At 37.4% G+C, this 16117-nt stretch overlaps 1 long non-coding RNA gene across 1 annotated transcript in view; it reads left to right on the plus strand.

Moving 5' to 3' along the window:
* LOC125109990 (uncharacterized) overlaps nt 1–8874 on the plus strand; it is a 31342-nt gene extending 22468 nt beyond the window's left edge. Inside the window, exon 3 of the long non-coding RNA XR_007130404.1 lies at nt 8808–8874. This is a non-coding gene — a long non-coding RNA (uncharacterized LOC125109990). The remainder of the gene's footprint in view (nt 1–8807) is intronic.
* Nucleotides 8875–16117: the final 7243 nt, after the last annotated feature.

Raw genomic sequence — 16117 nt, forward strand, 5'->3', positions numbered from 1 at the left:
AAATAATGATGTGAAAAATAGAAAAGTTAAGAGGTAAAAAAGACAAAATGAACAGTCCCAGCATTCCTGTAATGGAGTCCCTGCAGGTGATGGAGACAGTGGTAGAGGCAACGTCCAAAAAGATAATGTTGAGAATTTTCCAGAAGTGAAAAAAAAATACCCATCAGATTGAAATATTATAATGGTACCAAGATTCATTGAGTGAATCATTCCTTCAATGAATCCAAGATTCATAAATGAATCTTGGAACACTGAAAAAAATAAAATAAAATTAAGATATTAAAAAATTTATAATGGAATAAGTAAGTTCTACACACATACACACACACACACAAAGTGTAAAGAAACTGAAAAAAATCAAGAGAAAAATTCTAAAACCCACCAGGGAGAAATCAGAGTGCTGATAAATCAATAACAGTCTAAAGACAGTAGTGTTTGCATCAGAAATAAAAGAAGAGGGGCACCTGGGTGGCTCAGTGGGTTAAAGCCTCTGCCTTCAGCTCAGGTCATGATCCCAGGGTCCTGGGATCGAGCCCCTGCATCGGGCTCTCTGCTCAGCAGGGAGCCTGCTTCCTCCTCTCTCTCTCTCTGCCTGCTTCTCTGCCTACTTGTGATCTCCATCTGTCAAATAAATAAAATCTTAAAAAAAAAAGAAAGAAATAAAAGAAGACAAGACAATGGAAGAAAATATTTAAGGTCCTGAGGAATAATGTTGTGAACTTAGAATGCTGAGTTGAATGAATATTTAAGAGTGAAGGGAGAAAAATAGATAGGTTTGTAAATATTATTACTTAAAGACTCTTATAGCAAGATATATGAAATATACAAATAATGTACTTAAATAAGAATAATGAATTTATAAAGAAAGAGTGGGATGCAGGAAGTAATAGTAAGCAGAAAAAAATGTGCAGAACATGGTGATGTATTTAAGTACATATTCACTGAAGAGTAAAATAATTGTAATGACAACAATAGTGAAAAAGCCAGAGTGTGTGTGAATTTATAAGCCATATAGAAATAAAGAATAGAATACTAATCATGTGAGGTGGGATTAGGAATGTGGGAAATTTAGAGGGAAGTTAAATTATTGCCACCCTTCTGTGTTGTTTGATAAGAAGATAGAGATTTGATTTATTTGTACTTATTTGGAAAATATAATTTTAAGTATATATGTGAAAAACAAGAGTAAATGCACAAATGGTAAAAATATCATGCATGATCACTAAATGAGTAGAGGGAAAGATGGGAAATATATAGTTTGACCATTCTTGTAGAAAGAGAAAAGAAGAGAAGTAAATAAAAATACATATTTAAAACCCACAAATAAGAATAAAATCCACAAATAAGGAAAAAGTTCAGATATATCAAAATCATACAATGAAAGGAGTAAACACAAATTAAATGACAGACATAAACAGATTGGATTAATCTCTAGCTATTTGATGTTTAAAAGAAGCACATTTACAATGTAAGGATAAAAAAATGTTGAAAAACAATGAACTATAAAATATATGCCAGGTAAATACTAAAATAAGATGATGTAGAAATATTAGTAATAACCAAAAGAGAATATAAGACAAAAACAGAAAAGCAAAGGAAAGGAAACATTTCTTATGAAAGAGAGGCAAAAATTCCCTAAGAAGTCATAGCAATAATGATTGCATGCATATGAGATATAATTGCCAAATATTTAAAGAAATAACTTACAGAAAAATAGAAGAAATTGGCAAAGCCACATTGATAGTGTGAGGTTTAACTATGCTTCCCAGAGAATGATGGCTCAAACTTACAAAAAAAAATCATAGAAATTAGAAAAACACAATTGGCAAACTTTTGATTTAATGATTTTATATAGAGTTTTGCTCTTGACAAAGAATATAATTATTTTAAGTATGTACAGAACTTTTCAAAAAAATATATTTCATTGAAAAAAATTTCATCATATCCCTAAGAATTTATCATATATAACCATATAAATTTATATAAATATATATTTTATATTTAATATATTATATATAATGTATATATAATTTATATTATATATAACCATATAAATTTATATTTATATATATAACCATCTTCCCTGACTACAATGCAATAAAACCAGGAAAATAAAGAATTGGCATGAGCTCAAAAAAATCAGATATTTATGAAAATATTTAGATAAAACACATTTCAAAGTAATCCATTAGTTACAAAAAAAGTCATGATGGAAATTAAGAAAGTGAGAAAAGTATCATATTATTTAAAAACATACACTATAGTAAAACCAGTTCTTAGAATGAGAGTTATATCTTTCAAAAATGTATTAGAAAAATAAAAAACATTGAATATCAATTAGCTAAGCAGTCAGTTCACAAAATGAGGAAAAAAACAACAGAGCAAATTGACTGATTTCTTTTTCAATTCTGAAAACATTCAGGTATCATTTTTTTAAAACATTGCCTGTATTCTATTATCTCTTTTTTTTTTTTTGATGCAGACTTAAAAAGTATTTTCTGCCCTTTTCTGCTCTCTTGATTTTCTTACCTCTTTTGTCACTGTGTATTGCATATTTGATATTTTAATAACTTATTTACCAGTTCATCAATCCTTTCTTCATCTGTATCTAATCTGCTGTCATATTCATACTTTGTGACCATGTTTATGGTTTTTGTATTTTTTAGTTACAGATTTTTTTTCAGATTTCTTATATCATTTGTTATAGTTTTTTGTCTTCTGTAGATAACTTTTAGCTTGATTTTAATTTTCTTATCTAGTAATTGTAATTTTTAAAAAAGTTATATCTAATAATTTCAATATCTGGTCTTTATAGGTTTTCTTTTTTCTCTGCTCTTCTTTATTGCGCTGTGTGCGTGTGTGTGTGTGTGTGTGTACCAGGTTATCTTTGTGTGCTGGTTACTGTATTTTTTTTTAAGACTTAGTTTTTTTGAGTTTTAGGTTGACAATAAAGTTGGGAGGAAAGTACGGAGATTTCCTACATATGCCCTTACCCTATACACGCATAGCATAGCTTTTCATTACCAGTATCGCTCACCAAAATAGTTTAAAGTTCCTCCACTTTTCATGGCCTGATAGTTGTTTTTGTTGTTGTTTGTTTGTTGTTGTTGTTGTTTTAGCACTGAATGATATTCCATTTTCTGGAATACCAGTTTATCCCTTCACCTACTGAAGGATAGCTTGGTTGCTTCCGGTTTTGATAGTTATGAATAACGCTCCTGTGAACATCGGTGTGCAGATTTTTTTGTGTGGACATACATTTTTAACTCCTTTGGGTAAATACCAACGATGGATGGTATGGTTAAGAGTATATTTAGTTTTGTAAGAAACTGTCAAACTATCTTCCAATGTGGCTGTGCCATTTTGTATTTCCACGAGCAATTACAAGAGTTTCTGTTGTCCAACATTCTTGTCAGCATTTGGTGTTGTCAGTGTTTCAGACTCTAGGTGTGCAGTGGTTGATTATTGCATTTTAAATATTATTTGTAGGAATAACGTGAGGCCCAAGATGAAAATACATTCTTCTGAGGAGGATTCGTATTTTTCTCTATCAGGTACTTGGGGATGCTATTGGTTTGTGGATGACCTTATTCCAAGTTTAAAGTTTGGTGTTATCTGGATCAACCAGGTGGTAAGAGCTGTGACTTCAAGAGCTGCCTCATTTATTTTCATATTTTAAGAGTTAGCATTAGTTGTCCCTGGGTAATATGAGGCTGACTGTTAATTCAAATTACAACTGGGCATGTTTGTGCTTTGACCTCATTCCCATTGGCTCAGTCTTGTAGCTCTTTACTAGTTGAGCTGAGGGTTAGTAAACACTCTTAGAGGAAAAAAAATGACTTTGAGGGCTGAGTTTACTTTTCTGGATTCTCTCATTTTCAAGAAATCCATACCAGTGCTTTTCAGGAAATCCTATATTTCTTCTTAATCTATATCCCTAATTCTGCATTTGTTCCATGTATTAGAGTTTTCTTGGGTATTCCTGTCCTAAATTGCCCTACTCATTTATTTCCCCCTTAAATAAACAAGTGCCTATTTGACTTATCTTAGATGTGTTGTCCATATTTCAAATCTAACATGTCCAAAATAAGGTCCTTTATTCACTATTCCCCTCACCTACTCACACAGACACACATACACACACACTCTCTGCCCTCTAGCATTTTCTATTCTCCAACCCTTGTCCCCATTAATCTTCCAAATGTTCAATAGAAAACCAAGAGTCCTCATAAATCCTTTTGCATCCCTGTCTGCCTCCCATCCATTCCTGGCAGGTCCCCTCAACATAAACTCAGAGGCCTCAAAATCCAGCCATTTTTCTCTACTCTCAAAATCCATGGTGGATGCTCTAGTTCTGAGCCACCTTCATCTCTCTTTGACTAATGGAGGCATGGACTAATTAGATGAAAACTTTGTTTCCTTTTCTGCTGAGCACCATACTTCCATCATTAAACTCCAGACAGAATAATTGTTTAAAATGAGAACTATATCATGACCCTCCCCCATTGAGATGGCATTCCATAGCACTGGCAATGGAGTCTATGGGTACCAAGGCTCTTCTCTAAGAGCCCACTGCATGCAGCATGCACAAGCATTTATTTCTGTTCACCCGATGGGTGAAACTTGTATGTGCCTTGTGGACCTCTTACTCTGCCTGGGGACACACACTCTCCTAGGCTTGCTTCTTAACAGCCAGCTGTCACCTCCAGCAGCACATCTTCAGTGGCATCCTGACCTATTGAAATTGCCAGCCACTATAGATGACCAGCCCTGCCCTTGTGTCTTGTACTGTTTCCTGTTCTTCAGAGCACTTATTCCTATCAGAAACACTCCTGCTTAGCTGCTTATTTTCTTGTTTATTGTCTGTCTTCTATACTGGAATGTACCTCTCTTGTCAGGATCCTAGAACACTGCGTGATACAGAGAAATGTCCAATAGGTATTTTTTGGTGGTTTGAAAATGGGAGAATTTCCTGTGTTTTCTCTGAGTTGCTTTATTTTCAGAAACTGATTGCATTTTAATTTAGAAAGTCTGGCTTTTCTCCCATCCAAGTACTAACCAGGCCCGACCCTGCTTAGCTTCCGAGATCAGACGAGATCGGGCGCGTTCAGGGTGGTATGGCGGTAGACAAGCCTGGCTTTTCTTTTCTTTTCTTTTCTTTTCTTTTCTTTTCTTTTCTTTTCTTTTCTTTTCTTTTCTTTTCTTTTCTTTTCTTTTTTTTCTTTTCTTTCTTTTCTTTTTTCTTTTCTTTTCTTTTCTTTCTTCTTTCTTTCTTTCTTTCTTTCTTTCTTTCTTTCTTTCTTTCTTTCTTTCTTTCTTTCTTTTCTAGAAGCGGGTAAAGAGATTTGTGCTTGAGATGTCCAGGAAAATCTTCCTTCTCTCTGCTAGAAGGTGGATGACAGCATCCTACCACCAGACTCTCCTCACAACCCAACCCATGTGAAGTATGATTGACTGCATGATGTGAGCCTGGCCTGTCCTCTTCAGCAAGCACAGATCCCCTTGTCATGGCTCCTCTCTCTATGATGTAGCCGCATCCCCATCTGGTCCTTCTCATGCGGCAGGCTCTCCCTTCCACCCAGACATACTAACTCACTAACACGCACCTCCTCCACAGTTGGCTCTGTCTATAGCTCCTTCTACTCCCTCAGTGGTTGTATGGCTTAAAATATATACTGTTTTGACTTTGTTAGGATTTGATTCTTTTAGATGGATTGCATGCTTTGTTTTTTCTTTTCAATTTTGATGATCTTAGGGATAAATGTAGTGAACAAATATTAAGTACTTGAATGTGCTTATTACATGAATGAATGAATGAATGAATGAATATGTTTAAGTGTGTAGACTTTAGATCTTCAGTTGGTGGTTAGTTAGTGTTTACGTGATGATTACAACTTTCAGTGTTTCTCATTCATTTTATGCTAGGTTTTTTTTATTTTCCCCATACTCTCACCAGTACAAAACAAACCAAACCAAAAATACTTCCTGGTTTTTGAGCTCAACTAAAGAAACTCTTAAGCTCTCTTATTGGAGAGGGTCTCAAAGCAAATGTAGGGACAGGAGAGAAGCAGAGACAAAGTGGAACTCCAACCTGACTTCTCTCAGACCAAATTCCTAATGATCCCTAGATCATAGAACTCAGATTTTGAGGAAAAGAGAGATGACATTGCAAGTAGAATTTAAAAGAAATATATGAGTTGGGTATTTCTGAAGCTGTTTTAGCCAGAAAGTGAACTGTGACATTGGGTTGTGTGCTATTGCTGCTCTCACTTTATGTGTTCTAATAGGTTAATATTTGGTTTTACCCATGTCACTCTTCAAAGGAAATTGATATGTCTTATCACTCTCTAATTCAGCTCTTAATCTAATATTTTACCTTCATTCCTCGTATGACTTCTTGCTAATACATTCTTATTGGTATTGTTAGTAATGTATTATTATTAATAATTTATTATAATCAATAACATATTATTAATAACCATGTAACTTTCTAGTATATAACTGTGTGCCTTTCTAGCATATCTGGTTTTCTGAGCACCTATCCTATGAGTTGGGAGGAATATAACTTTATGGAGCAATAAAGAATTTAGAACTACAGTAATATGAAATAATAATGAAATAAACTATCCCAAATGCATACACAACTACAAGCTGGTACATTCCAAATATGGTTTGTAAGTCTCTTGTCCAGAAATCAGAATGTATTTTTCTGTAACAATGTTATAAAAGGTGCTAAGTTCCTGAATTAGGCCAAAGAAGCTAATTATGTAGTTGAATTTGGGGGTTTAAAGACTCACTAAAGAACAGACTACAGTGGACTATGGGTTGAGAGTGCCAATGAATCTAACTGCCCTTCACGACAATGTTTTAAATTCCTGGGCACACCAGAAATTTGTCTCTCTGACAAACCTTCTCTCTCCCCATTTGTTTCCTGGTGAAACTCTAGCAGTCCTTTTGGTGGGGATTTTCTTGCTTTGAAAGGAAGTAACAGGACATTTTCAGTGTGGGAGAGGACCAAAACTCTGGTTGCTGGAGCGAGAAAGCAGCTTATCTCTAGGTCAATGTGGTCATTTCTTGTTGGCTGAGTGACCATGTGGAAGAAAGCTGTTTTGAGAATTGTGAAATAAGAAGTACCAAAAGAGCTGAAAAGGCACAGAGTGGCTTGAAATATGAAATATGAGGAGTATAAGATATTGAGGAGATTTCTGGAAGCAATGTTCATTTACGTATGAGGTGGTAGAAATTGCTGGAAGCAAGGCTGCAGTAATTCCTACAGAATGAAGTCTGGGAACCCAGAGCCTACTAGTCTATTCAGTAGACCATGGGAGCCACATTACCATTTCTATTTTGGAATGCACAAATTGTGGAGTCGTTAAATCTTATTAAATCGGTCTAAGACCATTGGGACTTGTAATTGTCATTTTTTATGCGCTGTGTAAAGTCTTATGAAACCATAGGCTTTTATAATTGTATTTGAGACACTTCCTTCCAGAGCCCACACAAATAATTACCAATATCAAGGTGCTTGGAGATTCTACCTCTTTTATGTTTGGTCCTATAGGAACCAAACATATGGTTGATTTGACCCTCCAGCAAAGTAATGAAATGAATTAATTTCTGGATGATTAGCAGCCTTTGATGGTGACTGTATTGGCTTAATAATGAAGACAAGCCATATGTGTATGAGATTCTGCATGGAAATGCATTTAAAAGATGGAAGAAAGCAAATGCTTTGCTATGAGACTAGAATGTTGAATTTATATTATCTTCATTCTACTGCATTTAGGAGACTGTGGTTTGAATAAGACTGCTAATCAGCTTAGGTAATAAGTGTTGGGACTACTTATCTTACATCTCATTCTTCCAAAACAGAAATAAACAGCAAGGCTGCATAGTGTTGTAATTATCCACAAGAGCCCAAGGATTTGATAAAAGTGAAAATAAACAACAGAATCAAATAACATAATTTTCTATTTTTAGCTGACATTTAGGGAAGACTGTGAGGTAAATTTCCTCTCAACTTTGTTAGAATTGTAAACAATTTATTGATGTTTGACAAGCCCTACTGTTATATGCCTTCCATCCTTCTGATGTGTTAACTACGTGATTGTTCATTGCCAAGTTATGCAGTGTATATGTATTTTTTTAATCTCATGGGTAGATGAAGAGTTAGTTAGAATTACTAGCTTTCAAGATTTTGAAATAAAATGGAGTCTCTTGTGTCACAGCTTATTCCTTTTCAATTTAACTTTTATTTGAATTTTGAATTAGAATTTTGACCTATAACTTGTGTAGGCTTAAGTTGCACAATGTGTTTATGTGATGCCTTTATATATTAAATATACATATTTAATATGATTAGCATTGTAGCATTAGCTAGCGCCTTTACAATCTCACATAATTATTATTTCTTTGTTGTGGTAAAAACAATTAAGACCCAGTCCCTTAGCAACTTTGAGGTCTATAATACAGTACATTTGCCTATAACTCCTATGCTGTGCATTAGCTCTCTAAGACTTATTTATCCACTCGTTGCAAGTTTATTTAAGGCCCCAAACTAGTGCCCTTGTGGATAGTGGATAAAGAAATTCTGTTACATCTCGCTCTTAAAAAGGTTTTGTTTATCAAATACTACTGCTAGCTTCTTTTTATACTCCTTTCCCTAAGTATTCTTATTTTGACATTTGTGAGACAGACACTTGAAAGAAAACGATAATTTAGTTAGCTCTAAACAGAATCTTTTTTCAGTTAACATAGGAATTCTCCTAATTTCCTTCTTGTTTAAAGTGGCTCTAGTTGTTCTGCAGATTTCGGGAAGAACATTCTTCCAACACAAGATGAAGGAGCACAATGGGGGTTGTGCATGTGACTGGGGAGCAGGTGAACAGCTGTTGAATTATACCCTCAAGTTATGTCAATGGTGAAGGATTTATTTTTTATCTGTTAAATTATCACCACATTTCTTTACAACATATTAAATGTTTAATACTTTTTTTTTGGTTCAAAACTGTGAAATTGTGGTGTGAGTTAGAAGCCTAGAGGTTTACTGCCTCTTTTGTGTGCAGGGGATGGAGGAAAAGTGCCTACATTCAGATCATGAAATAGAGTATCTTCAGTCTCACCCTCCAAATCTACCCATCTTCTGCAGGCTGTTTTCTGGAGTCAACGCACCCACCTTCTCTTCTTAGAGGGAACCACTATCTCGAATTCTGTGGCAATTTTTCCTTGCTTTTCCTTATAACTGGATCAGCTACATATAAATCTTAATGAAGTAATTTATTTTGCCTTTTTAGGGAACTTCATGTAAGCAGATTCATGATTGTATCTTTTGTATCTTGTTCCTTTTAAACAATTTCATTTGCAAGGTTTATCCATGTATTGGATGCTCATTAAATTTTATTACTCTATAGTGTTCCATTGTATGCCTTTACTGTAACTTACTGGTTCTTTTGTGGATAGACACTGGGTTGATTTCCAGCTTTGGCCATTATTAAGTCCTACTACTCTGAACATTCTTGTACATCTCTCCAAACAACATTATAAAAATTTCACAGTCCAGGAGTAAGACTGATGGATCATGAGGCATTTATATCCAAAGCTGACATTTGGGGAGGATTGTAGGGTTAATTTTCTTTCAGCTTCTCTAGAATTGCACAAATTTCATTGATGCTAATCTCTCCAAGTCTTGTTCGTGTGGCTGCAGGTCAGCTGGTGGCTGCGCTCTGAGGTGTGAACTGGTGGCTGTGATAGTATAATTAGACTCTTTGTATGTCTTTTGCTTTTCTTGGACTTAGTGGACTAGTCAAGGCATGTGCTTCTCATGGCAATGGCTCCAGGCCCCAAAGGCAAGTGGAAACTGAAAAATGCCTTTATAACCCTCTGCTTGTATTGTATCTGTCTGCACTTTATTGGCCAAAGAAAACCCATGGCCACATAATTCACTTCCTGCCTATGGCTAAAAACCTGATAACTATTAGTTATTATTATTGTTATGAATCCAATTACCATACGTGTAGTGAGGTGGTAATAAACTTTTCCCATTGGCGCAACTGGGATCAAGGCCCCAGAGGCTGAGATCAAAGGGTGTTAACTGCTTACACATTCTAAAGAGAGATACCAGATCATGTAAATATATAGATAGAGATGATGCTAAGGTATAATCTCCAACATGCTCCAAGTGTTCCTCACCTATGGGGTACATGGGGAGAGCTCATTAACTTTGATTATAAAGGGAAGATTTCTGTGAGAGAATCATCAATATGAGGTGCTTTCTTCTGCTCTTAAACCTAATGAAGGCTCCTTTAAAAAATCATTACGAAGGGGCACCTGGGTGGCTCAGGGGGTTAAGCCTCTGCCTTCGGCTCAGGTCATGGTCTCAGGGTCCTGAGATCGGACCCCGCATTGGGCTCTCTGCTCAGGAGGGAGCCTGCTTTCCCCTCTCTCTCTGCCTGCCTCTATGCCTACCTGTGATCTCTTTCTCTGTGTCAAGTAAATAAATAAAATCTTAAAAAAATCATTAAGAACATTTAATATATGTCTGTTAGAAGTTGGGGGAGGATGTGACTTATTCTTGACTCACATCCCCCATCCTCCCCAAACATAGGAGCCTACTGAGGCAAAGGCTCCCAGAGCAGCTGCCACGGCAGAAAGACAAGCACCAAGGGAGAAATCTTCTCCTCCGGTGATGGCAGGGCAAACGGACACGTTTCTGTGGTTGTCAGACTTGGGTTGTCTAAATGCTACAGTCCAGGAGGGGTGTGGACTGGTGGACCAATGGATGAGGAATGAACCAGAGAGATATTGCCTCCAAAGAGGGAAACCAGGAATGAGTCACAGGAATGATGCCAGGAAGCAGGCTGGAGGTGGGGTTTTCTGAAGAACCCACCAAAGTACCCCACAAAAGAAAAAAGATCAGTGTTTGGACATTGGCCACATCCAGAAGACACCAGTGCCATGTAACAAGTGTTCACTCCGTTGGGACCATCCCCTCCCTCCTCTCCAATTCCTCAACTGTAGAAGAACCAGAGAGGCAGCCCGGTGGGAGGAGTGTGACAGGATAGTGACAAAATCCCCCACCTTAGTAAGGGCCTCCCTGCCTGAGGCAGGGCTGTGCTAGGCAAGGGATAAGCTTTGAACTGGACAAGAGATAAAGTTTTAATATTGAATTGGTTCAGATTTTTTTAACACCTGAGAAACCAGACTACCTGTCATAATTGGGAAAGACCAGAAAAGCTGTGGGATCTACAGAGATCACATCACGTCCAGGGACGTGAGATTTGACATAGGACCAAAGAAATACAGTACTGCTTGAAAAAGAAATTTACTTTCTGCCTGCCCCTTCTGAAGTTCAATTCATTTGATAAATCAGTTATGGATACTAATGTAAGTATTCAGAAAGAGTATCTGGTTAAGTAGATTTCCTTGTTCATGTAAAACAACCAATATTCTGGGGGCACATGGGTGGTTCCGTCTGTTAAGCATCTGACTCTTGATTTTAGCTTGGTCATGATCCCAGGGTGGTGAGATCTAGCCCCACATCAGGCTCTGTGCTCATGTGGAGTCCGCTTGTCCCTCTCCTCCGCTCCTCCTCCTGCTCACACATGCTCTCCCTCTCCCTCAAAACAAACAAATAAACAAATAAATAAAATCTTTTAAAAAAAAAAGCACAACCAATGTTATGTTTTTAATACAAAAGCTTTCACATATGTCACCTTTGCTTCCAAAGTCTGTACCTGACAAAGTATAGCATTTTCTGCCTATTTCCTGTCTGTGGACAGTGTGCTCTGTCCAGTGTTTCCACATCTACAATGTTCCATTCAAATCTACCAAACCTGTGTCCAAGAGACATGTAGTTCATCTTGAAATTGAAAAGAGTAAGAATGCTTCTTTGGGTGTGGGTCACTAAACCACCATTCCCCTAAAAAATCCAATAACGGTAAGAAACGTGGAGTCGGAGAATATACCTGTCCCTAGTAAAACAAGCTTTTTAGTGTGTAACCAGTCTGTCAGTGACTGTCCCTACGACTGAAAGATTTGTCTTTAAGGAAACCCTCACGTTATCTACCACTGGCACATCCATAAGATTTGGTGGTCACCACACTTTTGTCAATGTCAACACCGTTTAGTCCCTCAGGACAAAAACCTGGGAGTCTTTTATTTTTAATTTTGTTTTTGCCATGAAATATTTCTTGCATATCCATAAGCAGTCATATAGAGTTTAAAAATTGAAAACTCCCACCCATATACATGCCTACTACCCAGTGTGAGAAATAGATTATGTTTCTAAAGCCTTGGAGCCCCTCTGATGCCCCCCTTCAACCACAGCACTCCTTCTCCACCATGGCAACCACCATTTTGAATGTGGTGTTTACCATATCTTTGATTTTCCTTAGTTTTACCTGAGATCTATGCATCGCTAACCAATATATCATTAAACTGGGAGAGGACATTGACTCTATAGGAGTGATAGGATTTTGTGTATTTACCTTTGTATCTGGCATTTTGTACTCAACTTTATGTTTGGAGGTGTCTCCAGCAATGTGTCTGGCTGTGCTTGATTTATTGTCGCTGAAATAAATTCTTCTGAACAGAATTCCATTTTATGACTATACCACAATTTTATTCTCCTGTCCAGGGACATTTACACTATTTTCAGTTTTTTGCTATGAGCATTCCTGTGTATGAAGCCATTGGCAGCCATGCAGGGGTCCCTCGGGATAGAACTAGGAGAAAAACAGCTTTACAGTATAATGCTTTACTTTTGGCATCAGCACGGTGTGAGTTTCAATGATCGAAGTCCTTGCCAATCCTGCTAGAAGTAAAATTACATGTCATTTGGCTTTAATTTCTATTTCTGGACTATTAGTAAGGTTAAGCAGCTTTTCATGTTTTTCACCACTGATGGATCCTTTTGGGTAAAGTGCCTGTTGATATATTTTGTCCATTTTTCTATAGGATTTCTTCTTCTTTCCTTATTGATTTTTATACTAATCATTCTCCAGTTATGTGTGTCAGAAAGAGCTTACTTTCTACATTTTTATAATGTCCTCTCAACAAGAACACTTTTTAATTTGAAAAGAGATGTATCAATCCTTTTGAGCTTTGTTTCAATAATTCTTAAATTATTCTAAAAACATTATGCTATCTCCTATTCTAGAAGTTTCACACTTCTGCTTTACGCATTTAATCTTTGGTCCCCATGGAACTGGGTCTTGTAATTGCTGAGAGATTTGGATCCGACCACCTTCTTTGCACACATGTCCTACCAGTTGCACCAGAGCCCTTTATTGAAGGGTGCTTTCTTTCTCCGGTGATCTATAACACCACCCGTGGTCTATCACGCATCCAGATGTGGTGAGCTCATTTCTGGTGCCTGTTGGGTGCTGCGGATCTAGTTTTCTGCCTCTAAGCGGACACCAAACCATATTAATCATCACCTTAATATATCTGGATACTTGGCCAGTTCTGAACCTTGCTGTTCAGAGTCTCCTGGTTTGAGGGAGGATACGGCATATTTTGCTGCTTGATAGTAACTGCTCGAGTTAACTTGGCAACTTCTGTGTATGTTGTATATTTTGACACTGACCTGCCTGACCAAAGTACTCTAATTTGAAGTGACCCATGTTGGCATTGTGAGCACTAAGTCATATTGACCTCCCGGCCTCCTGATAGGATGAGGCCTCTGATCTGTCAGCTTCTAGATTACCCCATGCCAAACCACTCTCCACCTGAAGACTGAATGTCCTCTCAAATGTGGCAATACCACCTTGCCTTTCATTTGAACTTACAGTGGCATCCTGTGGCCTTTAGAAACAAGCCTAAAATCCTTAGTGTGTCCCTCCAGATCCCCTGTGACCTGACCTTGGCTTATACCCCCAGTCCTTCATCCCTTTCATCTTCTTTCCACTGGTCCTGCTTTGAGATCCTCATTGGCATCCTGCTCTCCCTTCCCAGCACAGAGCGGTGCTAGGCCCCATCCCAAAGCTCCCCTCTGGAATAGCTGGAAGGCTCTTGGTCTCTCTTGAAAGTGTCTCCCATATTACCTCTGTCCTTCCTTACCCTCTCTGCTTCCTGCTCACCCATTTCTCATAGCTCTGTGAAATTATACAGCTTTGATGACCTTGCAGCAGGAGCTTCAGGGATCTCACTCAGTTTGGAAATTTGTTTTTCTTACAAAGTTAGGAATCCATAGGTTGGTACACTCAAGATTGAATCCAGCTGCTCAGTGTTGCCAGGGTAAGCTTCTTTCTTCACTATCAGCTCATGGTCACAAGATAGCTGCCAGCAACATAAAGGCTACATGGCTCCCAATATCAGAGAGAGGAAAAACCTTTTCTCACTATTGGTTTGGTTTTCTTTTCCTCTTCTCTCCATCCCTCCCTCTCTCTTTTCCCTCCCTCTCTCCCTCTCTCTCTCCCTCCCTCTTCCTTCCTTCCTTCCTTCCATTCTTTCTCTTTCTTCCTTCTCTCTCTCCCTCCTTCCTTCCTCCTTCCTTCCTTCCTTTCCTCTCTTCCTTCCTTCTTTCTCTCCTTCTTTCTTACCAGGGAGGAAGATCATTTCTCAGAAATTAACTGTGAGACTCTCTTTCACACGCCATTGACCAGAGCTGTCCCCACTGCAAGGAAGGCTGGGCCAGTTTGGATCTGACATATCCAACCACTGCTGAAGGAAGCTGCCTCTGCCAGCAGGGAGGGAGGTCAGGGGCATGGAAGCTGGAAGGTGTCTAATTTAGATTCTTTCTCTTTATACTTATGAACACTAATGGTCCTGTCAATTTCTTCTGTATGGACTCGTGGAGGAAAGATAACCCAAAATTCATGAGTGACGATCCCAAATCTCTGGTAATATGTTGAGCTACACTGTCCAGTATGGTAGCTATTAGCTACAAATAACTTTTTAAGTTTTAAATATAGGTTATTAAAATTAAATAAAATTCAAAATCCAGTATCTTAGTTAAATCATGTTAGTTTCAAGCATTGACTAGCCACAGGTAGCTCCTGTATGAATAATATGGATTAAAAACCATTTCTATCATTACAGAAAGTTCTATTAATTATCACTGACTTAAATCCAACTTAGAAAAGCTTTTCTCTTTTCCTTCCTACTTAAGAAAAGCTTTCTGAGAACTAATACAGAAAGGACCTATATGAGTGTCTTATATATCGGTAATCCTCAACAACTGTTTACTACCTTGAAAGGAATTTAAAAAATTGCATAAAGTAAATTTAACCCATTGCTGTCCACCACTCTTTGCTCTACTTGATTAGAGAGAACTTTGTTCTAGTAAATTCCCTTTAAAAAATCATCATAAAACCACTTATATGACACATTTTAGATCTGTTTTTCTACTTTGTAATTTAATAAACAAAATTTGGGGCACCTGGTTGGCTCAGTGGGTTAAAGCCTCTACCTTCGGCTCAGGTCATGATCTCAGGGTTCTGGGATCAAGCCCGGCATGAGGCTTTCTGCTCAGCAGGGAGCCTGCTTCCACCTCTTTCTCTATCTGCCTGCCTCTCTGCCTACTTGTGATCTCTGTCTGTCAAATAAATAAATAAAATCTTAAAAAAAAATAAACAAAATTTCTAAGTGGCCATGCTCTTGAAAGGTTGAAGTACACAATTAAAATTCAGTTGTCAGACAAATAGTGGTGGCTTGCATTGCAAGCAAAATTAGTGTGTGTGTGTGTGTGTGCATGTGTGTGTATTTGACAGTTGATTGCTGAGAGCATTTAATGGGTTCCATTAATGTGAGTAAATTCAACCCATTAATTATTTTGCCAGCGGTTATTCTTATTAATGTATAAGTATGAAGAAAAGAAAGTAAAACTCAATTATTGTGCAATAATAAGCTCAGCAGTTCCACACATGTTTCTAGACTCCAGTGAAGCTGACATGCAGGCAGTTCAGTGCCTGAAGGCACCATGCTATTCTTCCCCACACTCCATATCAGGAAGTATTTAATATGCATACTTTGCATTCTCATTATTTATTTGAATGTTTTACTTTAGGAAAACTTTAGTTTTAAATAATCATAGAGTCACAGGAAGTTTCTTTTTTTTTTTTTAAGATTTTATTTATTTATTTGACAGACAGAGATCACAAGTAGGCAGAGAGGCAGG

This window comes from Lutra lutra, chromosome 9 (assembly GCF_902655055.1).
Source record: "Lutra lutra chromosome 9, mLutLut1.2, whole genome shotgun sequence".
NCBI lineage: Eukaryota > Metazoa > Chordata > Mammalia > Carnivora > Mustelidae > Lutra > Lutra lutra.